General features: G+C 52.3%; 1 long non-coding RNA gene across 1 annotated transcript; it reads left to right on the top strand.

Annotated features, from left to right (window-relative positions):
- Positions 1 to 13761: 13761 nt before the first annotated feature.
- LOC122480145 lies at positions 13762 to 15702 on the top strand. The gene is made up of 2 exons (XR_006296517.1): positions 13762 to 14502; positions 14617 to 15702. It is a non-coding gene; the product is annotated as an uncharacterized LOC122480145 (long non-coding RNA).
- Positions 15703 to 24470: the final 8768 nt, after the last annotated feature.

Genomic DNA, 24470 nt, shown 5'->3' with positions numbered 1-24470 from the left:
CCTCCCCTTCCGTGCCAAATGGACAACGTAGTGCTGGAAGTTCTGGAAGGGTTTCTTGTCACTGGCGCTACCGGAAACGGGCAGCCGTGCCACGGCAATCGATTTCTGGCTGGGGCTGGTTGCTTGCGGAACCATCTGTTAACAGGCTGTGGAGAGAGCTCAGAATTGTCTGAGAAATGACCTCGAAGGCTCATCCTGGGTTGCCTGGCAACTAGCAAGCCGGGGATGGCTCCCTGTCCCCAAAGGAGGGGCTATGCCTGAACTCAGTCTCCCGTGGGGTGAGGCGGGACACAGCCCCCCACCCCGGCCCCACCCCGGGCCTCCAGACCATGCTTTCCCAAATAGCTGACCCTTAAGTACCGACCGCTTTAGCGTTCATTCCCTTCCATCGCCCCCAAGGTCATTCTCATACTCGCCTTTGAAAATGGAAAACGTAGCTGGGGACTGGAGTCCTCTCCCCACCCCCCCATGCCTTTGGCCCCAGGCAGGGACCCCGTCCTTGCTGGTGCTCTGCCCGTGAACTCTGGCCCCCACTCATGTTGCCGCAAGCGTACCCTGACCTCTCTGCTTGGCCCCGGCCCGAGTTTTCAATCTTTGGGCGACTGGTCATGGGGACCTGAGTCTAAGGTGTGAGGGAAGGGAGGGGTGGCTGGAAGCCCAGGAAGGGACTCTGGGGAATGTGATGTTCGCTCAGCAGCTCGCCCAGGCTTTAGGACATGCCTGGGCCCAGCCCCTCTCCCACGTGTGCCTTCTCCCTTTGACGACAGACGCCACTGGGCACACCTGACTTTGTGGCAAGGTCAGACAGCATTCAGCCCGCATCACATGGTCCCCAGGTGCCTGGTGTCAGGCTTTTAGTCTCCCCTGAGGCCCAACAGCTTATGAAAGGCATGAGCTGTTTCTCAAAAAACTAGTGGCTTGCAAAGAGGGCACAGCTTAGCACTAAAATCCTGGCTCCTGAGCTGAGAGTTGCCTCCTGGGGCTTGTCCCGGGTTCCATAAGAGCATCTCAATATGCCATAGACACTCGGGATTTCAGAGGACTCCAGCTTTGGAGCAACGACCATGTGTAAGAGCAGGGGTGAGGAAGCAGCTGGTCCTCCACAGCATCTAAGACCCCAGGGGACACAGCTGCCTCCCGGAAGAGGGGGAGGATGCAGATTATCTGAAGCCTGATTCTTGACCCTTCCTCCTCCTCAGAATCCTGTTATGTGAGGCCCCTCAATTCTACCTGCCTTTAGTTCCTCCCAAAGGATCAGAGTGGACTCCTGATTTTCTAAAAACTTGCAAGAAGGGATAGATGGATAGGCTGTATTCCCACATGAGTGTACATTAGAACTCTCTGGGTGAGCAGCTTGCTTAAAATAGAATTGCCCAAGCCCCCACCCTCGAGAGTCGGGATCAGCAGAGCTGAAGTGGGGCCCTGGAATATGCATTCGAACCAAGCTCCCCACCCTATGATTCTGATTCAGATAGTCTACACCGGTGGAGTGCCATAATCAGGCAAGCCTGGGTCTAAATCCAAGTTCTATTCCTATATTAGTTTGGAATCATTTCAGTTAACCAAAATAACAGGGTTCTTGGGGCACCTGGCTGGCTCAGTAAGTACAGTGTGCAATTCTTGGGGAGTTGTAAGTTTAAGCCCCACATTGGGTGTAGACATTACTTTAAAAAAATAAGTAAAATATCTAAAAATTAAAAAAAAGAAATAACAGTGGCCTAAACAAGACAGAAGTTTACTTTTGCCATGCATATGTCTAGAAAGGTAGTCCAGGCTGGTACGGTGGCACCACAATCGTTCAGGACCCAGACTTTTGCTCCCAAATCCTCCACATTCAGCTGTTGCCTGATGGTCCAAAATGGCTGCTCCAGCTCCAGCCATCACACCTATGTTTCATCTAGCGGGAAAGAGGAAAGGGGAAGAGACAGGCAAAAGTGGAGACGTCCCTCCACTTAAAGGCAATTCCTGGAAGTTGTGCGTCCTGCTCCTACTACATTCCATTGGTGATAAAGTTAGATATGCTACAAGGGAGGAGGGAAAAATGCAAATATTTACTTGAGTGTTTGTAAATGGTGGCTTAAGGCACAGAAAGAATGTCCAAAGTAGCTGAAAAAGAGGGAGAGGGTGGTAGAAGTGAAAGATAAAATCAGCTAACATCAATTGTCTGCTTACTAAATGCCTGTCACTGTCCTCAGCACTTTGCACGTTACCTTGAATTTAATTCTTCCAACGATCCTGTGAGGTAGGTCCCACTATTCATTCTCTGTCACATTCCCACCCCTAAACCACACAGATGGAAAGATTAGCCTTGCCTGCTTACTCCCTGAGCAACTCTGAGCAAGCTCTGTGCCGGCAAAAGGGAATAGGAAAATCATATCCTGTATACTTGGTTGAGACAAGACACAAGTTACAACCTGCCCCCCCCCCACCCCCGACCCGGGTACATTGCCCCCAAAACCTTGAAAAGTCAGACCTGTGCCAGCCAGGAAGAAAGTGTACATGCCATTCTGATGTCTATAAACCAGGGGTCAGCAGGGCTGCTCTATAAGGCTGAAGTTTCACTCAAACCCCATCTTATGCTCTGTGGACGTGCTAGAGGTTTCTAGCTCTGGCTTCTTCTTTCTGCTGACACGTTATGTCTGTGGGTATTTGGAATCTGGGGCAATTTCTGGGCTCCGGCACCTGCAGGGAAATTTGCTGTGGGCACAGCGCTGGGCACAAAGTAGGTACTCAGTAGGTTCTTGCTGACTGAGACCCAAAAAGTTATCACCCCCACTATGTGGCAGAGCTGGGATTTGAAGCCACAAATTTTTAATCGTAATGCTCAGGTAGCCTCAAATAGCCACCCCTCTCTACCCACACGTATCATGAAAATCTCTGGAGCCCGGGGTCTAGGCTGATGGTTCTGTGGACAGACACCTGCAGGAAGAATGAGTTTTGTGTAGGCTTTCAGGGATTTGAACAACTGTGGGATCCTCCTGGCTGTCTTCTCTGTTTTCTCCCCAGCTCCCCACCTGAGGGATCCTACATAGCACAGAATCGAGATCATTTTCACTACGGAGGGAGGAAGGGAAGGACAGGCTTTCATCCACAGGCACTTGGAAACGATTTCTAGAAAAGCAGCTTAGTACATAGTTGAGAGGCTGGACCCTAGCTTGGCCCTCCTCTGCTTCGTGACCTTGGCCAAGCTAGCGAGGATTAAATGAGCTAATACATGTCACATAAAGCACCGAGAAAAGGAGCCAGCACACTGTCAACAGTCTCCCGGGGGGTTGAGAGGGCTGAGTTCTGGCCCCTGTTCCTTCTTTTTATACACAATAAAACTGGCTTTTAAATAAGAAGCGATATATTGCCAACTGGTGGAAAGAGTAAAAATTCAGATTAAAAAAAAAAATCACCTACAATCCCACTCTCCAAACATCGTCTTTCCATTCTTGTATTTAACAAATACCATGGTGATCTGGTGTTGTTTGTTTTCCTCCCCACAGGGTGACTGGGATCCGTGGTCCTCCCAGGACCCGTCAGCATCTGAGTCACCCTGGTCCCAAACAGTCACCCCAGCTTCTGGCTTCCCTAATGATGGTGGAAGGTCATGTCTCAGCGACAAGAGAGAGGCTGAAGAGCAGGTGGGGCAAGTGTGGCTGGCTTGTCCCCAGCCACATGGAAAATATTATAAGCAAAGTGTTTCTGTGACTTTTTTTTCCCCACAACTTTTATTTATTTTTTTTTTAATTTTTTTTTCAACGTTTATTTATTTTTGGGACAGAGAGAGACAGAGCATGAATGGGGGAGGGGCAGAGAGAGAGGGAGACACAGAATCGGAAACAGGCTCCAGGCTCTGAGCCATCAGCCCAGAGCCCGACGCGGGGCTCGAACTCCCGGACCGCGAGATCGTGGCCTGGCTGAAGTCGGACGCTTAACCGACCGCGCCACCCAGGCACCCCTCCCCACAACTTTTAAAAGGCAAATCACAGGGGCACCTGGGCGGCTCAGTAGGCTAAGCATCTGACCCTTGATTTCTGCTCAGGTCACGATCTCCCGGTTCATGAGGTTGAGCCCTGCATTGGACTCTGTGCTGACGGTGTGGAGCTTGCTTGGGATTCTCTCTCTCCCCCTCTCTCTCTGCCCCTCCCCTGCTCGTGCTCTCTCGCTCTCTCCCAAAATAAATAAATAAACTTAAAAAAAAAAAAGACATTGGGGCGCCTGGGTGGCGCAGTCGGTTAAGCGTCCGACTTCAGCCAGGTCACGATCTCGCGGTCCGGGAGTTCGAGCCCCGCGTCAGGCTCTGGGCTGATGGCTCAGAGCCTGGAGCCTGATTCGGATTCTGTGTCTCCGTCTCTCTCTGCCCCTCCCCCGTTCATGCTCTGTCTCTCTCTGTCCCAAAAATAAATAAACGTTGAAAAAAAAAATTAAAAAAAAAAAAAAAAGTACCTGGTGTGTGGAAAACCCTTGTAAATGTGGGTGGACATTACCATTACTTTTTTTTTTTTTAATGTTTATTCATTTTTGAAAGACAGAGAGAGGGGCACCTGGGTGGCTCAGTCGGTTAAGCGGCCGACTTCAGCTCAGGTCACGATCTCGTGGTCCGTGAGTTCGAGCCCCGCGTCGGGCTCTGTGCTGACCGCTCAGAGCCTGGAGCCTGTTTCCGATTCTGTGTCTCCCTCTCTCTGACCCTCCCCTGTTCATGCTCTGTCTCTCCCTGTCTCAAAAATAAATAAAACGTTGAAAAAAAATTTAATAAAAAAAAAAAAAAGAGAGACAAAGCACAGCAGGGGTGGGGCGGACCGAGAGGGGGACACAGAATCTAAAGCAGGCTCCAGGCTCTGAGCCGTCAACACAGAACCCAACGCAGGGCTCGAACTCATGAACCGTGAGATCATAATCTGAGCCGATGTCGGACACTCAACCGACTGAGCCACCCAGGCACCCCTACCATTATTTTCTCCTTCCTTCCCTTTGCCCTCTACCCAAGGACACTCGCGCCAACAGTCTGACTGCGGAGCCCCCACTTTTAAGCCCTCTGCTACGTGGCCTCTGACAGCATCCAAAAGCACAAGGGCAGAGCAAGCTCTCTCCTCAGATGTCTTCCTTGTTTCGTGAGAGACGGGGGTTTTTCCAGAACCCGCTTCTGGCTCATTGAGCAGAACAGGGTCCCACACCTGGCAGAGAGGAATGGGAGTGCCGTTACAGAACACCTGAACGACATTGGGTTTCTGTTAGCCTTGACCCGTGCTTCTCAAACTCCAGATGCGTCAGAATCACCCAGAGGGTTGTTACAACTCAGATTTCTGGCCCCCTCTCCCCACGCCGCACCCCCACCCCCCACCCCAGGGCTTGATTAGGTGGGCCTGAGGTGGGGTCAGGAATCTACGTTCTCACGAATTTCCAGATGCTCCTGGTCCAGGGACCACATTCTGACACTCTCGGCACAGAGAAGGATCAATGTCTGCCCCCAAAATGTAACCCAGTCTCCAACTGCGGCCTCGGCCCCAGGAGATGGAGCCAGGTGTGTGCAAACCCCGTGACTAGCCAAAGACCGCCTGGAGATTTCTGCCTGTCCTCAGGGCTCATGTTCTCATGGCCACTGTCCTGTTTCTGCTGACTTCTTGCAGCTGTTGCCTTTATTTCTACCCTGGAATTGACCCAAACAAGGGACAAGGGATGAGAATATTTTCCCTGGCTCCCAGAGCCGTCCTGGATACAGGCTGTCGTGTGACTTTTACTAACAGCAGAAAGCGGCTCGAGAGACATTGTGTTCTTAAAAGCCCTGAGGCCACCTGACCCTGCGGTTCGGTTCTCACGTTCCCAGGGTCTGTCACTCCAGCCAGCTCCTCTCCCTCCTTTCCTGCTCTCCTATGCTCCCCTCCCTCCTAGCTGCCCCTGGGGCAACCAGGACTCTGAAGCTCCCTCTACCCCCCTGCTTTCATCAGGCCTGTGGCCAAACCCCACCCCTATCCCCCTGCGTAGAGGGGAGAGGTCCCTGGGAGAGGCCCCCAGGAGAGCCATGAAAATGCATGTGGGATAGCGTGAGTGAGGATATTGAGGTCGAGGCTTCCCCTGGGGGAAGGCAGCGCTTCCCAGGCAACAGACAAGACCTGGGTCTGGGTCCAAGACCTGGGTCTGGGTCCGTCCCTGGGAGGTTGTGTGGAGATGCATGGGGGCTAGGGTGGGACCCTGCCTTCTTGTGAGCTGGAGTGCGGAGCGGGCTTTCCTTCTGGGCTATCCCGGTCCGGAGATGGTTCTGGGAACATTGGTGGGGATGCTGGGACTTCTGCGCGAGAAGGGCGGGGGACCTCCCCCTCTTCTTCGGCTCTCAAAACCACTCTCAACAAGCTCCCAAAAGGAATCTCTGAAGCTTTTGAGCCTCAGAGGCAGAGAACCTGCTGGCCAGGCAGAGGAACCCCTGAAGGCATCCAGGGGTACCAGTTTGAAGGACAGTGTTTTGGAAAACTATAGGACAGTGTCTTTCAAATGCAGGTTGGTTTGACCTCCTCAGGCTCTGGAGAAGCGGCTGTGTCCTTCGCTGTGAACTTTGGGGGTGTTTGGGCAGGTCCTGACACAGGGGAGGACTCTCTTGGCTGTCAGCTTATTCTGAAATTTGAATTTCCGATGCACCTGGAGGAGCCCAGAAGGGGACCATTGTTATTTACAACCACAGCTTCCTTCTCCAGAGGGTAAATCCTGCTGCATTAAATAAAAAGGCCCCTTTGTTCTGAGGCCTCTATTGGGTCTGGTCCGGCAGAGACAGCCCGGTAGCAGTTGGGAAGAGGCGGGGCTGGAGGCCCAACAGCCCAAACTGTTTGGAGTCACGTGAGGATCTGAGGCCCGGAAGCCCCTGGGGCATCGTGGTGGCCTGAGCTGCGATGGAGGCAGGGTGGAAGGGGGGGGGGGGGGGGGGGGAGGCGGGCAAGCAGCCTCGAGGGGTGGGGGCTGGGAGGAGGGAGAGGGAGGAGGGAGGAATGCCTGGTGGACACAGCCCCGAAGAACAGGAACGTCCCCGTGCCACTTTCAGTCGGGTGCTGAGCAGCGCTATGTGACTTCCTCACACCGACACATCTTCAGTGAAATTCTGCTCACAAAGCAGCCTGGTATTCATGGTTTCTCGGGAGAAGAAATGGGCCGCATCCTATGTTTGAGTCAATTCCAGGGCAGAAATAAAGGGAACAGCTGCTAGAATTCAGCAGAAGCAGGAAGCCAGAGCCACACAATTGAAGCCTGAGACTTTGCAGAAGTCGCGCGGAGGGTGAGGGATGGGGTCGGAGCCAACCTTCGTTCAATCCCAGTGAGCTGAGAGCCTCCAGCTAAGCCTGGGCTCTGCTCCGGGGCAGACACTCGCCCCTTGCTTCCTCGCCAAAAGAAGCCTATTCTGCTCGGTGGGGTGGTGAGGGCAGTGTGCCCAACCCCCGGGGGCGGGGGGGGGGGGTGAGGACTGGCCCGTGCGTGTTCCCACTCCCCTCTGCTGTCATTGGGTGGGGGTGCGTTAGTGACCCCGTTCTGGCCAATGAGACAGAAGGGGAAAGTGGGCTGGAGGCTTCCGGGAAGAATTGCCAGTCGCGAATGAAAGCAGAACGCGCCCTTTTAAGGCAAGCCCTGCCCCAGCTTTCCTTTCCTAGGCTGGTGTCTGGCAGAGCGGCTAGTAGATGAACCATAAATACGGGGGCTCCAGAGGCAGCGGAAAAGCACGGCGCTGCCTCTGATCGGCTGTGCGGTCTTGAACGCGTTCCTCCGTCTTCCGCCTCACGGTCTTCATCTGCAAAATGAAAACCACGATGGTTCCAACCACGGGGTTGCTGTGAAGATCAAATGGGTGAGCACACCTGAAGTGTCTGTGGAGTTCCGACGCATGGTGACACTCGGTAGATGATAGCTATTATTGCTGTTTTGCGTATCTGTGGATATGATGCTTGGAGCCACTGTACCATCTTTCAGGCATGCAGGAAGGACCCCAACACGGACGATGGGGGGGCAGAAGGAACAGAGGAGACTTCATTCAAAACGGCCGACTTCAAGACCTCTTAAGACAATAAAATCCCCGATTCTTCAGGGAACTTTTAGTTGAGTATTGTTACTTGCAGCCTAAGGCATCCTAGTCAATTCATATATAAAAGCTCGATGCCATTATTGATTTACAATGAGAAAACCACCTGGTCTGAGAGACACTCATATTTATTGAGGGCAATATTTACCTTGCAGGGAGACCGTGACATTGACTGCTAGTCATTCTCAAATATTTCCTTTCTCCTTCTTTCTTTGATAAGAAGACTGCCATATTTCAATGGGGTACATGCTACTTGGCTAGAAACTACATTTCCCAGGCTCCTTTGCAACTAAATGAGGCCAGATGCCCAAGTTTTAGCCAAAGGAATGTGAACAGAAGTGATGCGAGCCACTTTTAGGGTTTTGCCCTTAAAAGAATTGGGCGTGCCCTTCCTCATTCTTATCTCTTCTTGCTGGTGGGAAGATAGCAAGAGCTAGAGCAGACACCGCGGATCCAGAAATAGAAGAGCCATTCTGAAGGTGGGCAGAGTTGTCCCACCAGCCTGGAACCACCTACTTCTGACCTCTTCTATGCAAGAAAAATAAACAATTTTGTTTAAGCCGCTGTATTTTTGGATTGTGTCACTACAGCCCATCTATATGAGACTCCAGAGTATCAAGTGGAAACAATAGCACAGAAATGCTGTTCTGTGAATATTACTGTGACTCTATGTATCAGTTAGCTGTTGCTGCATAACAAACCACCAAATTGTTTAAGACTTAAAACAATGATTTATTGGGGCACTTGGGTGGCTCAGTCGGCTAAGCTTCCAATTCCAGCGCAGGTCATGATCGCACCGTTCGTGGGTTTGAGCCCCACGTCAGTCTCTGTGCTGACAGCTCAGAGCCTGGAGCCTGCTTTAGATTTTGTGTCCCACTCTCTCTCTGCCCCTCCCTCACTCGCTCTCTCTCTCTCAAAAATAATTTTTTTTTCAACGTTTATTTATTTTTGGGACAGAGAGAGACAGAGCATGAACGGGGGAGGGGCAGAGAGAGAGGGAGACACAGAGTTGGAAACAGGCTCCAGGCTCTGAGCCATCAGCCCAGAGCCCGACGCGGGGCTTGAACTCACGGACCGTGAGATCGTGACCTGGCTGAAGTCGGACGCCTAACCGACTGCGCCACCCAGGCGCCCCAAAAATAATTTTTTTTTAAAACAACGATTTATTATTTCCCAGGATTCTGTATGTGGCTGCATTCTTCTGGTTTTTCTAGGGCTTGCTTGCTTGTGAAGCCTCATTCAGTTGGAGGAATGGGTGAGGGCTGGGTTCAGCTGGGACACTGGGGATGGCTGGACTCACTCTCCATGTGTTCTTTCATCCTGAAGGAAGATAGCCCAGGCTGGGTTTCCTCACAGGGTGCTTCCATGAGCATTCTGAGAGAAAGCCCCAGAGCACAACCCCTCCTCAGGCCCCTGTTTCTCTTGGTTGCTGACACTTCACTGGCCAAAGCGAGTCACATGGCCAACCCCAGAATCCACCTGGGAGGGGCCTACACAAGGGTGTAGATACTACGAGGCTTGAATCATTGGGCCATTTGGATAACAATCAACCTCACCCCATGAATTTTGGAAGCTTATTATGGGTAATTAGAAATCCTAGTACACTACTCATTAGGCCCATCTGCACAGGGACTAATAACCCCTGAGGAATTGGGACCATTAAAATTCATTCCTTTATTTGGTTCTTCATCACCTAGCTCCAAACAAGGGTTTCAGATTGTTGATGTAAACACAAAAGATTTTCAAATGATAAAATAAAATTTTAAATAAATAAATTTTAAATAAAATAAATAAATAAATTTTAAATAAAATAAATTTAAAATAAGAGGGATGCCTGGGTGGCTCAGTGGGTTGAGCATCTGACTTCGGCTCAGGTCATGATCTTGCAGTCCATGGTCTGTGGGTTTGAGCCCTGTGTCAGGCTCTGTGCTAACGGCTCAGAGCCTGGAGCCTGCTTCAGATTCTGTGTCTCCCCCTCTCTGCCCCTCCCCCACTTGTGCTGTGTGTGTCTCTCTCTCAAAATAATAAAGATTTTTAAAAAATGAGTATTGGAGAGAATCAGAACAGAAGGCAAATGAAGGCAGGAAAAGAAGAAAAGATGTCAGGAGTAGGGTCAGAATAAGAGGTATATGTGGGGGGTGGGGGAAGGGAACCTGCCTCTGCTAGGAGAGGTCACAGAAGGGTCATGGGAGAGTGCCTGACAAGATCAAGGAGATGGCCAGGGAATGGGGCTCAGGGGAGCTGGGACAAGGCTATGTCCCAAACACTCTAAGGTGGTGCTTCCCACCCTGCAGAGTGGGTTTAAATACAGATTCTGAGGCCCAATCCTTAGAACGTGGATTTTTAACAAGCTTCCCGGGTTCTGATTCTGAAAGAGATGATCTCTGAACCACATTCTGAAGTGACTTTATAGCCCATAAGCTGGTGCCAGCTTCCAGGCAGGATATTCAGAGGGGAAGAACAAGCAAGAGAGAAACGTCTTGAATAAGTGAATGGCTCTTGGAGTCCCAGGAAGCTTCTAGAAAAGAGAAAGGGATACAGTGTGATTTGGGAGCTTTCCAATAGTTGGGATACTTTATTTCCACACAGAACCAGCCTCTGCCCTGAGTTCAGATATCTCTTAGTAGGTCTCAGCTCTCAGCAATATTACCGGTTCTAGGAACCTGCCCCCATCAAAGGGACTCCACCCCTTCCCTGGCCACTGCTGATTGGACTGGGCTGGCCACCTGACTCAGGCTGGATTAATCCATTTTCTCTGCCAGGAAATCAGACAGAGGTAAGGGGTCTTTGATACTGTGTCCCTTGATGGCCGTTTTCCTTGATGGCAACTGGCCACAGAGCCCTGCTGGATTGCCCGGTCCCTGCCCTTCCTGGATCCTGGCTCTTCAGCTTCCCTCCATCTTGTGACACACTCTGGCATCCTCCTACTGAATTCCACCTTTGGCTGAGTTGGCTTCTGCCCCTGGCCTCCAAAAGCACCTTCACTACTACAGACTGGCCGAGGGAGTTGGGATCGGAGTTAGTGTGTCGAAGGTTGTCCCTGTGATTCCAAATTGGGCCGTCCCTAAGAAATGGGCCCATCTGGTCAGTTTCCTAAAGAAACCACGAGATGCCAAGGCTGAAGCTGTCGTTTGTTGAAAGAGCTGTGGCAGCCTGTGGCAGCCTGGGAAAGACACTTCGTGCTGCAGCTGGCACTCGCCCCTGAGATGCCGGAAGCTCATCAGTGAGGGGCATAGGAAGAAGCGAGCTAAGGGGAGGCTGCCGGGGGCCTGCACGGGGCATCACCCTCATTCCTCGTTGGACAGAGCCCGCTAGGGGATGAAAGAGATGTTCAAGATCACTCCCATAGTTCTGGGAGGCAGGGAAACTTCAGTGAATGAGATTCCCGTTTCTGGAAATTTACCTGAAGGCTGGTGTGGTAGGTGAGACAGCCCCCTGCAATCCCCACCCCTGGTGGTCAGGTCCCCGTGCAGTCTCCTCCCATGTTAACTAGGGCTGACCTGGGCGACCAGTAGGATATGGCTTGTGGTTCTCGAGGCTATGTCATAAAAGACCTCATAGCTTCAGCCTTCTCTTCTGGATCACTCACTGTGGGGAAGCCAGCCACCAGCCCTACAGAGAGGCCCACGAGGTGAGGAACTCAGGTCACCTGCCAAGCATCAGCACCCGCTTGTCAACCAGGTGAGTGAGCCACCTCCCAGTCAAGCCTTCAAGCGCCTGCAATCCCAACGGGCATCTTGACCACAACTTCATGCGAGACCCTTAGTCAGAGCCCCCACAGAATCTGTGAGATAATAAATGTCTGTTGTTTTCAGCTGCTAAGTCTGGGGGCGATCTAGCAATAGACGACTAATAATGGAGGAGGAGTATGTGCTGGCTCGGAACTTTCCAGAAAACGTCACAAAGGGGACTACGGGATAAAACTTGCATCAAGGGGACCTCGGGCACCAAAGGCAGCCATGGGGATTCCCTGACTTCTATATCAGGGAGAAGGGGAAGGGAAACCCCTTTGGCAATTGAGGGAATGGAGCCCAGACCATTGGAAATAGCTGCTAACGCCCGTGTTCTTTTAGGGTCTGTCTGGCTTCATCACCATGACAGACAAAATAAGTTTAACAGAAAATATCGGGATTGCTGAGTGCCCCTCCTCGGGATAGTGAGAGACCCACCTCTTCTCCTGTGTCTACCAGTCCAGTGGATGCCATCCTGTTTGTTTTGCTTGGTAAAAGAAGAAACCAGAAAATCCTGTCTAGACCACTGAGGGGGCCCGTTCTCACCCGCACAGCCTCTCCCAAACCACAAGTTCCACCAGTTTCTCAGAGCGGACCTGAGGAAATGAAATACTGCCTGCCCAAAACACCCAGGGGTCTGTCCTGAAGGAACAACTCAGGGGCGTCCCGATTTGTTAGAGCAAAGCTGTCCAGACCATTGATCCAAGCTGCCCCCCTGGGATGCTGAGTCAGCCTGTGTGCTTCCCCGGGAAAGACGGGGAGACTCAAGGTTGGGCTAACAGCTCAGGGACTTCTCATGGCCTGTCCGGGCTTGTCCACTTCCCTCTGGGAAAGGTAGGCCCCTGAGGGTTTCCTGATTCTTCCTCCCTTTCCTGCCTTCTCCTTCTCCATCCCATCTCTACTTCATGCCCACCACATCTCACTGCCTGCAGCCCCAAGGTGCTCAGACACCAGCGCCTTTCCCCCCAGGGTCGACTCCCAAGTCGTTCCACTCTTTTCTCGCAAAGATTCTTCTTTCAGGAAACTCCTGAGGGACCTGACAACAGCATTTGGTGACCTCTGTCCTGCTGATGTCCCAGTCTTGATGTGGGGGCCCCTACCCTAACTCACTCCCCAGGAGGAAGGTTTTCTCCCACAAGCCTGGACCCAGCATACAGGGAAGGGCCAAGGGGCTAGGGTAGGACCCTCTTGGGAACCATGGCTGAGGCCCCAATAGGACAGATGCGCCCTCTGGTGGCCCCATGCCACAGCCCCACCACCACTCATGCCCCAGCACAGACCTCATTCACGATCTCATGGCCTTCAGGACCCTGCCCGCCCACCCTCGACCCTGTGCTGACTGCCCCTTTACAATGCAGAGGTCTCAGCTAAGGAGGAAAGTGAGGTCACTCCAGAGTTCCTTGTCTGCTGAGTTGTGTGGCACTGAGTTTGTAGTCATTCTCACTACATTCTGAAGAAGTTTTGAGACCCAGGAGAAGGGCTAGAGAGGTACCTTTTATGCTGCAGGCCTCTGTGAGTATGATCTTATAGGAAGGCCAGGGAGGGGCGCCTGCCTGGGTGGCTCAGTCGGTTGAGCATCTGACTTTTGATTTGGGCTCAGGTCATGATCCCAGGGTCATGAGATCCAGCCCCGTGTCCAGCTCCATGCTGAGTGTGGAGCCTGCTTAAGATTCTCTCTCCCTCTTCCCCTCTCCCCTGCTTGCAGAAGAAAAAAAAAAAAAAAAAAGTTTAATTTAAAATTTTAAGGAAGGCCAGGGAAATGAGGTGGCATCTCAGCCATCCTTGGGCCTTGAGGGATGGAGGCACAGCCTTGCCACACAGCCAGAGCCAGAAGAGGAGGAGTCTGCTCTCTCCTTGGAAAATGGGAATAATAAGATCTTAAAAGGAGATTATAGAAGTAAAGCCTTTTATTCAACCTCTGATGAGGTGAATTTTCCAGGGGGAGTGAGCACACGGGTAGCCAGGGCAGGAATGGGGTGGGGTGAGATTTCAGAATTGCAGGTGGCTCCAAATCCTGGCAGCAAAGCCAGGCAAGCGAAGACAAGGACTGATTGCGGCATGTAAGTTTCTGTCTGGAGAACTCAGGAACGTGACCTGTGGGCCTGGGCACATGTTTGTCAAATGAAAAAAAAAAAAAAAAAAAAAAAAGACTGAATCAGTGAATGACTAAACCAACAACCCCAGGTGGAAATGGCCCTCTGAAATCCTGAAATCCTGAAATCCTGAAGCGTGAAGACCAGTAATGGTGGAAAATTGGGAGCCGCCCCTCAGTTCCCAGCTCCAGAATTCCCTATGGTGCTGCTGAGAATTCACCTCAGCGCCACCTGCTGGTGGGAACTGACAGTGACCAGCTCCTGCTAGGCGGGGAAGTCTGTCACCTGGGTGCGGAAGGGAATGGTGGAGGGTGGGACCAGCGTCTCCCCAGGAACAGCTGCTCCCTAATTTATCCTGATCTTCCCGAGGGCCAGTCAAGAAAACATATCAAAGGCTTGGAAAAGGCATGAGAGATTCTTGCGTGTCCTTTGAGAGAAGGTCTGGGGGTCGCCTACAGGTCCTCTGACCATCATCTGATTCTTTAGGGTTGTGTGATATTATTGATTATTTGATTGACTTTATAACTCTGTAGGGATAGAGACAATTTGTAGGAAACAGATAATCATGGAAATGATTGCTTCCCACAGCAAGCAAATGAGTCCTGTTCACAGCACAAAGAAGTTTTGTCTGGTAGAAAAGGTAAGTACCTGAAATCGAATCCTCATTCGAGCTTGTCTTAACATTTTGCTTGTTTCTTGTCAGTTAATGAGCTAAAGAAAACCTCTGACACGTGTTCACTTGTTTTTATTGTAGAGACTCATGACTTTACCTTTCTGAGAATTATATCTGAGCAGATCGCTGGTCCCCAAGGAATCTACAAAGTCTCTCGCACCATCCATCCCTCCTGCCCCCCAATCTGTTCAGGTGGCATCAGCAGCTGTATCCTCTGGGTCGCCACTGTGCCCAGAACAGACTTCGAGGACAAGCTGCCCTTGTGTGCTTCTCCGCCAGCGTCTCCCTCCAGACTGCCAGCTCCCGAGGGCAGGGGCCAGGTCTGATTCTTGCTGGATCTGCAGAGCTCAGTAGATGCTGTTGAATGAATTTATGAATATACTTGGTCTGGACCACACCTCACTGCTGGTGAAGGAGCCTGGTGTATGGGAAGGGCAATTCATTCATGTGGCCTCTGAGCCTCAGTTTTTGCATCTGCGAAATGAGGATATTTCCTATGTGCTGATGGGAAGGGTGTCTTAAGTAACTGCTGCATAGTTTCCATTTTCTTTTAATTTCTATCGCCACCTCCCACCCCACCCCCCAGGATAGTATGAACAGGAACAGGGTCATTTCCTCCGGCTCTCCACCCTGCAAGGCCCACAGAAAGTGTCCAGTGACGTACTGCCACCCGGTTCATAAACGAGAAGGGGCCAGGGTGCCCACAGCCGGCGGACAAGCAGCAGGATCTACTCAGCAGAAGCCTTGCACTCCAGTGCTGGGGGGTTGAGGGCAAAGGGAGGGCTGGAGACCCGAACACGAACAGGAACCCCAAGGGAATAACTGAAGGGAGAGAATGGCTGCAAGAGGCTGGATTTCAAGAAGCCACAAGTCCCGGCCCCAGCCCCGGCCCCAGCCCCAGGAACGCACCTGCTTCTCTGGCCCCCTCCTTCCCTAAACAGCATCATCTGCTGAGAAAGCAGACGTCTGAATTCCTGGGGTTCGGGCGCCATCTCGTGGCCATTTCTGAAACTGCCCATCCCGGCTGAGCAGAGCCCAGAGATCCAAGAGCAACGGGGAACCAGGCCAACACTCCTCCAACTTTCCTGGCCCCGACCCTCTTCATCCTCACCTTCTCCCTTCCATTTATTGAGCCCTGAATATATTCCAGTCTCCGTGTTCAGCCCCTTTCAGGACGTCAGCACGTTTAATTCTTGGAACAACCTTAAAAGGCAGGTAACACTAGTACCATTTTACAGACGATGAAACTGAGGCACAGAGAGGAAAAGGAGGTTTCCCAAGGCCGTACAGCTAAGGAAGTGGGCTAGAAGAGCTCCTCTCTGTACAGGAGAGGGGACAGTGAGGCATTTGATCCTGCTGCTTCGGAGACAGTTGGCTTTGCGGTCCTTTAGCTCTAATTCAAATACGTTTTTGGTGCTGACTCTGTGCCAGACCCTGCACTGGGCGCAGTTACTGGGGTCCAGTAACCCCCTCAGTCCCTATTAACCCCCTCCATGGCACTTATCACTGTATGGTCTGATTTCCTTCTTAAGTGTCCATCTCCCACCGAAACTGTGGGCTTCCTGAGACATAGAGACCGATAGTCTGTTTTCTTTGCTGCTGCATCTCTAGAACTCCGAACTGATCTCAGAACACAGAATCGGTGCTCCATTAACATTTGTGAATGACCTAACAAATCGGTGAATGTGTACAATTAAAACAAAACAAAACAAAACAAAAAAACAACTAGGGGCACCTGGCTGGCTTGGTGAGAAGAGCATGCGACTCGTGATCTTGGGGTCATGAGTTCGAGCCCCACACTGGGGGTAGAGATGACTCAAAAATAAAATCTTTAAAAACGTAAATGAACTACAAGAACTAAAAACAAAACAAAACCCACCAACTAGTCTCTGCCGTCAAGGCACTGACAGTCTAGTGTGGAAGGCAGATTGGTAAAGGGCAGGTGTGGTTCCTGTCCCCACCCCTCCCCCTCCTCCCCCTCCCCAACCCCCGCCTTCCCTCAGTGCTTTCCCAGAGGGAGCTTCAGGAGCCCGGAAAAGGCTCCTAACGTAGCCCTGCCCCGAGCCCCGAGGACAAGGCAGCAGAGCTGAGACACAGGAAGGAAGGGAAAAGGCTCTACAGGTAGAGACCACAGGGCGAGCAAGTGCCTGGAGAGGAGAGCCCGCCTGCCCGGAGCCTGCTTGCCCTGGGCGCACTGTGAACTCCAAGCCTCCAGGAGGACCGTCAGGGGAAGGGGAGAGGCCAGCGGGGAATTTACCCAGCTAGCCACTTCAGACAAATCCCTCCCTCGACTCGGCCTCATATTCCTCCTCCCCAAAATGGGAACGAGGCGAGGATGAAATGAGACACAGGGCTGGCACACAGAAGGGAAGCTTAGGTCCCCCAGTGGCTTGCCCCACAACCCCGGATGCACTTCAGGGGCATGGTCTGGGGCGGGGTGGGCAGTAGCTGGGCTCCAGAGGCCACCAGGAAGTAGCCTGAGACTCAGCGCTGGAGGGGGGAAGCACAGCGCCATCTGCTTTAAATCAGCGCCTCAGAGGTCACAGCACAAGGAGAGGTCCCTGGGTCCGAGCACCCAACCCCACGAGACAGCAGGTCCGCCCTGTGATGAATGCACGGGCACCAAGTCGAGGAGGAACCAGGCCGGGCCTCACAGCGAGGGCACGGGAGAGAGACCCTCGGAGGAGCCAATAATCCATTCTTGTTTACTAAGCACCTTCTATGTTCCAGCTATTAGAAACCCTGGCAAAGCAGCAGACGGTAAGCCAATGTAGTGTGTGTGCGTGGTGGTGTTGAAAATTTCTTCTAGGGAGAAAAATAAACACAGGAAGGGGAATAGGGACTGTGGGGGTGGTTGGCAATTTTAAATAGAATGGTGCCGGAGAGCCTCCAGAGAAGAGACCTTCAAATAGAGACCAGAAGGTGTGGTATGGGAGGAAGCCCTGAGGATATCTAAGGGAGGAGGGTCCGGGGCTGAGGGGAAAGCAAGTGCAAATGCCCTGGGGCAACATCGTGCCTGCTGTGGTTCAAGGAGCAGTAAAGAAACCAGAGAGGGGGCTGAGGGGGCAGAGGTAGGGGCCGGATGGAGTAGGGCCGTCTAGACCACTGGGAAGCCCAAATGAGCGTCTAACATGTAGCGACAGAGGTACACGATAGGAGAAAAGCACAGACCCGCTCATTAGGCAACTCTAAACTTGTGTCTCATTACCCAGCCACACCTCCCGCAGTGCGCTATGAATTAATATTTTCTATAAATCCTGTAATTATCCTGTGAATAGCACAATTATATTGCATTGTATTTTGTGTGTTAAAAGCACTCATTTGTTAAATGTAAACATTTAAAATATACCACGTATTATGCAGCTCTTCTTACTTTTTTATTTAATCAACTGGAAGCCTCAAATTGGAAACAGCGGCGGGGGGGGGGGGGGTTTTCTTGACCCTCAAGAGTTCCCTGGAGGCAGGTCTGCTGCCTCACTCAGCCACACCCTCACCTACACGCGCTCATCATTCACCCGCAGTGCCCAGCCAGAACCCAGGGCTGGGAGACAGAGACCACCTCAGGGTGGCCTCAGACGGGTCCCTGCACTGTCTTCTACTACAGCTGCCCCAACTCGCCTAGCTCTTGACATTTTACAGACAGCGTCCCTATCCTCATGGACCTTCACTGCAAAACGGGCAGGGATTAGTGTGTCCATTTTACAGGCGGAAACACTGAGGCTCTGAGAGGTGCCTGCTCAAAGTGACTGAGGACAGAGCAGAGTCTGGAGGAGGCAAGGTGGGGATGGGGAAGGCTTGGAAGTTTAAAGGTGAGGAGAGGAGCAGACGGGTGTCGCCGCTAACCCTCTGGTGGACCGGACCTCAGACAGACCTGGGTTTGAATCTTGAATCCCAGCCCCACCATTTATTTACCTTGGGTAAATTCCTTAAATTTCCCTGAGCCTCGGTTTCCAAATCTTTACAATGGGACTAATGATAGTACTCACCCCGAGACCTTGTTGTGCAGATTCAGTGAGGGAACATGGGCGAAAAGGCTGTTATTACTGCTGTTTTCAATCATACCAAGTGCTGGGGTTTAGAGGTGGGGTGGGTGGGGAGTAGGGCTGCTCAGTCCATACCCCACCCAGCCGTAGCCACGTGCTGGTAGCCTCCTGCTGTGTCGCTTCCCCTGCCCGTGTGGACAACAGCCATTGTACAACAATCCCAGTCCACCCTTTCCCATCACTCCTGCTTTGTAGTTTACAAAGTGCTTTCATCCGCTCATTCAACCTTTACTGAGTGCCTCCTGCATAAACCAGCCCAGGGCTGGCTCCTGGGTGTCTCCTGGTGAATGAGGCAGGCACGGTCCCAGAGAGCCGACATCAAGAAGCGGATCACACAAATGAACATATAGGTAGAAACTGGGTTAAGGGCTAGGTGAGAACAATATAGGCGGCCAGGAGAGAGAATTACAAGGGGCCCTGATTCAGTCTCAGCGAAGCTGCACAGCAGTGGCCAAGGATAGCGCGCTCGTCCCCGTTGCCTCAGGGGAGACCCTGAATTTCAGGACAGGGCAGGCACCTGCCCAAGGGCACCGGTGAGGTGGGGTGAAAGAATCAGCACATCCAGCTGACTCCTCCCACCCAAGCTGGCCCAGGGGAAGGAGAGCTCTGGAGTGAGGGCTGGGCGGGGGGAGGGGTGGAGGGAGGGGGAGGGTCTGCCAGGACAGGGAGGAAACCTGTGTAGAGTCCTGTGTTTTCTTCATACCTGCTTCACATCTCCTGAGGGGTGGGGGACTGGCTCAGGCCCCTGGGGTCTGAAGGGCAGAGTATAATGTTCCCTGCCGTGGGCACCCGTGCCCACTCTTTGGGCAGAACTGTTCTGAGCTTGGGCTCCAGGGGCTGGGCTGTGAGGAGGGGGAGGGTCGCCCCCCAGGGTGGGGGGCTGTGCCAGGCCGGCTTAGCAGCACGCCCGCCTTGCCGGCAGAGCAGGCTTCGGGACTGTGCCTGCTCTGAGTTGAGTCCGTGGACATACCAGTTGGTAATGACCCCAGAGCCACCAGCCTGGGGGCTCTGTTTCGCCACTTGCAAAGCCCTTGCACAGCTCCTATCTCCTCTGGTGCTCGCCAAAAGCCTGGCGAGAGAGAAAAGGCACCGGGCACGGAGCCGAGAGACCAGGGTTCAAGTCCTAGCAAATGCCGTATCTTTATCATTAAGTCATTTAACCAACGTTCGCGAAGCATTTACACTGTATTGGATACAAGGCGAAGTGCAGTAAGCAAAACAGACCAGACAAGGTCCCTGTCCTCCTGGATTAAAAAAGATAGAAAGTAGTCAAATAATCACATAAAAACCAGGGGTTCGATGCACAGGCGTTGTCCTCTCTCCCTCATGTGAGGCAACCCACGGGCACTTCCTGTCAGCTCTCTAGGCCCAGCCCATGCCAGAACCATCTCTTATCAGGATTGCTGCCCTACCCTGCAAATGAGGCCTCCAGCTTCCAGACAGTGCCGGAAGCCTCCTGAATGCTCTCCTGAGCCTCCCATCAGCTTTTCACTTGAAATGAAATCCAAACTCCGTCCTGTCCCTTACAAGGCCCTGTGTGACCGGCATCCTGTTAACGTCTCCTGACTGGTCTCCTGTCGCTCTGGCCCTCGCTCTTTCCATTCTGGACATACTAGTCCCCTTGTTTCTCAAATCCATGGGCCTCACGGCCCGTTGCCCTTGCTGTTCCCTCTGCCTAGAATGTTCCACACACAGACTTTTCTGTGGCTTCCTCTCTCACTTCATACAGCTCTCTGAACAGATAGCACATTCCTTCCTTCCATCCTTTGTCCTTCGCTTTCTTCCAGAATACAGATCAGCACCGCTTAAGTGTTATGTATGTGTTATCACCAGTCTCTCCATCCAGAGCAGGCCTGGTACATGCGAGGCACCGAACAAAAGAGTGAACACAGGGGCACCCTGGTGACTCAGTCGGTTAAGCATCTGACTTCGGCTCAGGTCACGATCTCACAGTACGTGGGTTCGAGCCCTGCATCGGGCTCTATGCTGACAGCTCGGAGCCTGGAGCCTGCGTCGGATTCTGTGTCTCCCTCTCTCCGCCCCTCCCCCACTTGTGCTCTGTCTCTCTCTTGAAAATAAACATTAAAAAAAAAAGTTTAAAAGAGTGAGGACAATTATGAAGTGGAGTAAGGGAATGAAAAATACAGGCAGTCTAACAGATGAGGGGACAGGAGGCCTCAACTCATTGCGGGCAGGGTATCAGAAATGGTTCTCTTAGGACCTGGGACAGCCCTTTAGAATTAATCCAAACTGAGGCAGGGTGGCCAAGCCTTTGAACCTCCCTGTTGACCGGTGGCAGGCTGTCCCTGGAGAAAGGGACCTTGTCCCTGACAGAAGGACATTTGGGCGGAAATCTGAAGTGTGGAACAGAGCACTCGGGCGGAGGGAACAGTCTATGTGAAGGCTGAGAGGCCACAGTGTCCCAACAATGGAGCAGCTGACCGGAGAGTGTGTGTGTGTGTGTGGGGGGGGATCAAGGGAGGTGAGTCAGGAGCTCAGTTTGTCCTAGAAATGACAAAGGGCAGCGGCAGGGAGGGAGCCCGAAGCCATGGAGTGGCCGGGTCAGCTTTGAGTCTCCTGGAGACCCTCTGACTGCCCTGTAGAGAAGCAGAGGCAAGAGAGGAGGGGGAACCACTTTGGACGCTTTGGTGATTCAGGCATGAGATGATGCTAGGCTTAGGTGGCGGCTCTGGGAATGGAGAGAAGAAGGACAGGAAGTCTGACCCCCCGGAGAATCTCCAGTGGGTCCCAGGCAGAGACCCACTTGCTCATGGCTGGATGGCTGTCTCAGGGTCACGTCTGGGCTCTGGTTCCTTGAAGCATTCTGGGAGAATGAGCGCCCAGGCCTGAAGGGGGTCTGGGTGGTGCCCCTGGCATCCATGAGCAGCAACCCCCCCAGAGGGGCTCTCCTGACCCCAGCCTAACTGTGCAAAGTCCAGACCTCTTACAAAGCTCTTTGCGATTTCCCCTATTTGTTGGAACTTAAGGCGGGGGTTATGTACGTCCAGGAACCCACTTTGCTCAGCCCCAGCTCTGAGTGTTACTCAGCCTAGTACGCAGAAAGCACGCACTAACTGCTAGATGGCCAGACTAGAGTGTGAAGGGAGGAAAAAGGGGGCAAGTCTGGAGGGACTCCCAACTTTCTTTCTGGTTTGCGTCCTTGGCTTACTTGGGGGCCAAACTGGGAAGGGAAGGTGTAGGATTGGGACATGCCGAGGCCATGGTGTGATTGAGATGCCCAAGCCCTGGGGTCTGGTGCCAACGCTTCGAGGAGCCCCACCATGATGGCGTAAGAGGGAGAAGAGGCCACGGGGATTGCCGGGGGTAGGGGAGCCGGGAGGGAATGGAGTCGCAGAATCGAGGGATCGGGCAATGCTGTCAGGCACCAAGATCCTAGCAAAGGGGATAAGGACAGAGAAGGAGGGCCCCTCAGGAACATGGCAGGCCTGGGTGAAGCATGCATAAGCTTGGGAGGGGGGCTTGGTGAGGGACCTGAGGCTTGGTAAAAGCATGCAGTCTTGGAGGAAGAGGTGAAGAAAACAAGGCCGTATGGAGAGCAGAGAACGAGGTCTGCCCCGGAGCTCTGCCCCCTCAAGTGCCCAGAAGCTCCCAATTCCACTCTCAGAGCCCAGGGTCAAGACCCCTCCCTCCTCCACTGTGCCTCCTTGAGGTCCCCCTGACAAGTATCCCTTGGGTTGCTTCCTGGGAACTGTTGCCTCGGCCCAAATTCAGGTTGGACAACAGGAAGGACTTCCTGGCTGGGAGGGATGGGAGACCCTGGACAAGGTGAATGGGGGCATTTCTGTCCCCAAACGAGGCATCAGATGCAGTGACTTCTGGAGGTCCCTTTCTAATTGCTGGGCAAAAAAAAAAAAAAAAAAAAGGCAGAGTGTTTTACAACCTGGATGGGGCAGGAAAGGGAACTTTTTAGAACAGGGAAGAAGCACTTGCTGACAAAGAGCATCAGCATCCATAGCTCAGACTTAAGCTAGACTCCCTGCATTAAAATCCCAGCTCTGTCACTAACCAGCTGTGTAACCTTGGGTAGCTACTTAACCTCTCTGTGCCTCGGTTTCATCTGTAAAACGGGAGCGAAAGTAGTACCCATCTCTTAGGGCTCTTATGAAGCTTGAATAAATCAACTGAAGGGGCACCTGGCTGGCTCAGTTGGTAGATCATGGGATCTCAGGGGTGTGAGTTCAAGCCCCACATTGGGCGTGGAACTGGCTTAAAAGAATAAAACAAATAAACTAAAATGTGTAAGGTGCTCAGAACAGTGCCCAGGACAAAATGAGCCTTATATCAACATTTTAAAAATGAAAGATACTGGTTACTTCCGCTCGTGAGCCTCCTGGGTTCTGGGCACTGTGCCAGGTTCTTTATTCACATTACCTCTACTCCCCACATTCCTCTATAAGATAGTTCTTATAATTCCCATTTTCTAGATGAAGAAACGGAGCCCCAGAAAGGTGAAATCACTTGCCTAAGTTGATCTAGGCTGACTCTAGAGCACTCTTTTTTTTTTTTTTAAAGATTTTAAGTATGCTCTACACCCAATATGGGGCTCGAACCCACCACCCCAAGATCAAGAGTTGCACACTCCAGTGATTAAGCCAGCCAGGTGCCTCTCTATCAGCCCTCTTAACTATTATACTGTGTTGCTTTTCTCTATGACAAAGGAAGGGGGGTGGACGAAATGACCTCCTAGAGGCCTATCTTGGATGTTCACACCCATACTCACAGCCGCAGACCCCTCCTGTTTATAAACCAACCTCAGCCTCGTCAGAGCCTAGGAAGATTTTCCTAGCTACACAGGGTAACTAATAGCTCAGAGCTGCAACCATCTCATTAGGCAATTATCTCCCTGAGTGCCACGGCAAGGAAGTGACCTCACTGGTCCCTCGACACCACCCTGCCGCTGGGGATGGAGGTAATGAGGGTAATCACGGTAGTGGTGACAGTGACACTGATGGTGACGTGGTCAAGTGATGGAAAAGCTGATGGCTCAGATCTTGATGTTGGTGGAGGAGGCGACGGGGCTGGTAACTGACTCGATGGTGACTTGATGGGTGGTTAGGGTGATGGCTAATGGTGGTGCTAGATCCCAGCATTGAGGGAGAGGTGACAGCAACAGTGGTGACTTATCAGGTAGACCTCAGGGCTGGGTTTCTCGCAGCCTTCATTTGACCCTCCGGATGGGGAGGTTGGAGAGCTAACAACTACATTTCCCTCCCTCCAGCATCTGCCTGTGGAACAAGCTCCACCAATTATTATCTTTTTTGATATAATTTATTGTCGAGTTGGCTAACATACCGTGTGCACGGTGTGCCCTTGGTTTGGGGGGTAGGTTCCCAGGACTCATCGCTTACACGCAACACCCAGGACTCATCCCAACAAGTGCCCTCCTCGGTGTCCATCACCCATTGCTCCCTCTCCCCCGCCTCCCCCAACATCAACCCTCAGTTTACAAGCTCCACCAATTAGATTCAGTTGGGCAGGGTTTGGAAAGCTAAAGTGAGGCGCAGTCCTGTGTTTTCTCCTTTGTAAAATAGGACCAAAAATAAAACAGTGCCTGGCACATGATAAGCACCATGTGAGTGTTAGCTGTTATTGCTGGGGAGAGGGGAGGGTATTTGTATGTTGTTCTTGTTTCCTGCCACCTCTAGGCTGTTCCTGCCGGCCAGCAACGTCATGGGGTTCTTTTGCAGCAGCATTCCAGAATGGACACAAAGCCCACGATCCAGGTCAGGTGAAGGGCAGGACCAAGGAAGTGCTAGCATTGGACAGACCAGGCCCCACTCCACGACACTCAGACCTGATTGTCACCATCAGACACCACACTGACCACTGCTACCACCTTTCTGAGCGAGTTCTAAGCCCTCCTGTCTTTGT

Source organism: Prionailurus bengalensis, chromosome C1 (assembly GCF_016509475.1).
Source record: "Prionailurus bengalensis isolate Pbe53 chromosome C1, Fcat_Pben_1.1_paternal_pri, whole genome shotgun sequence".
NCBI lineage: Eukaryota > Metazoa > Chordata > Mammalia > Carnivora > Felidae > Prionailurus > Prionailurus bengalensis.
The sequence above is the reverse complement of the archived record's forward strand: the minus strand, read 5'-3'. Positions and strand labels throughout refer to the sequence as shown.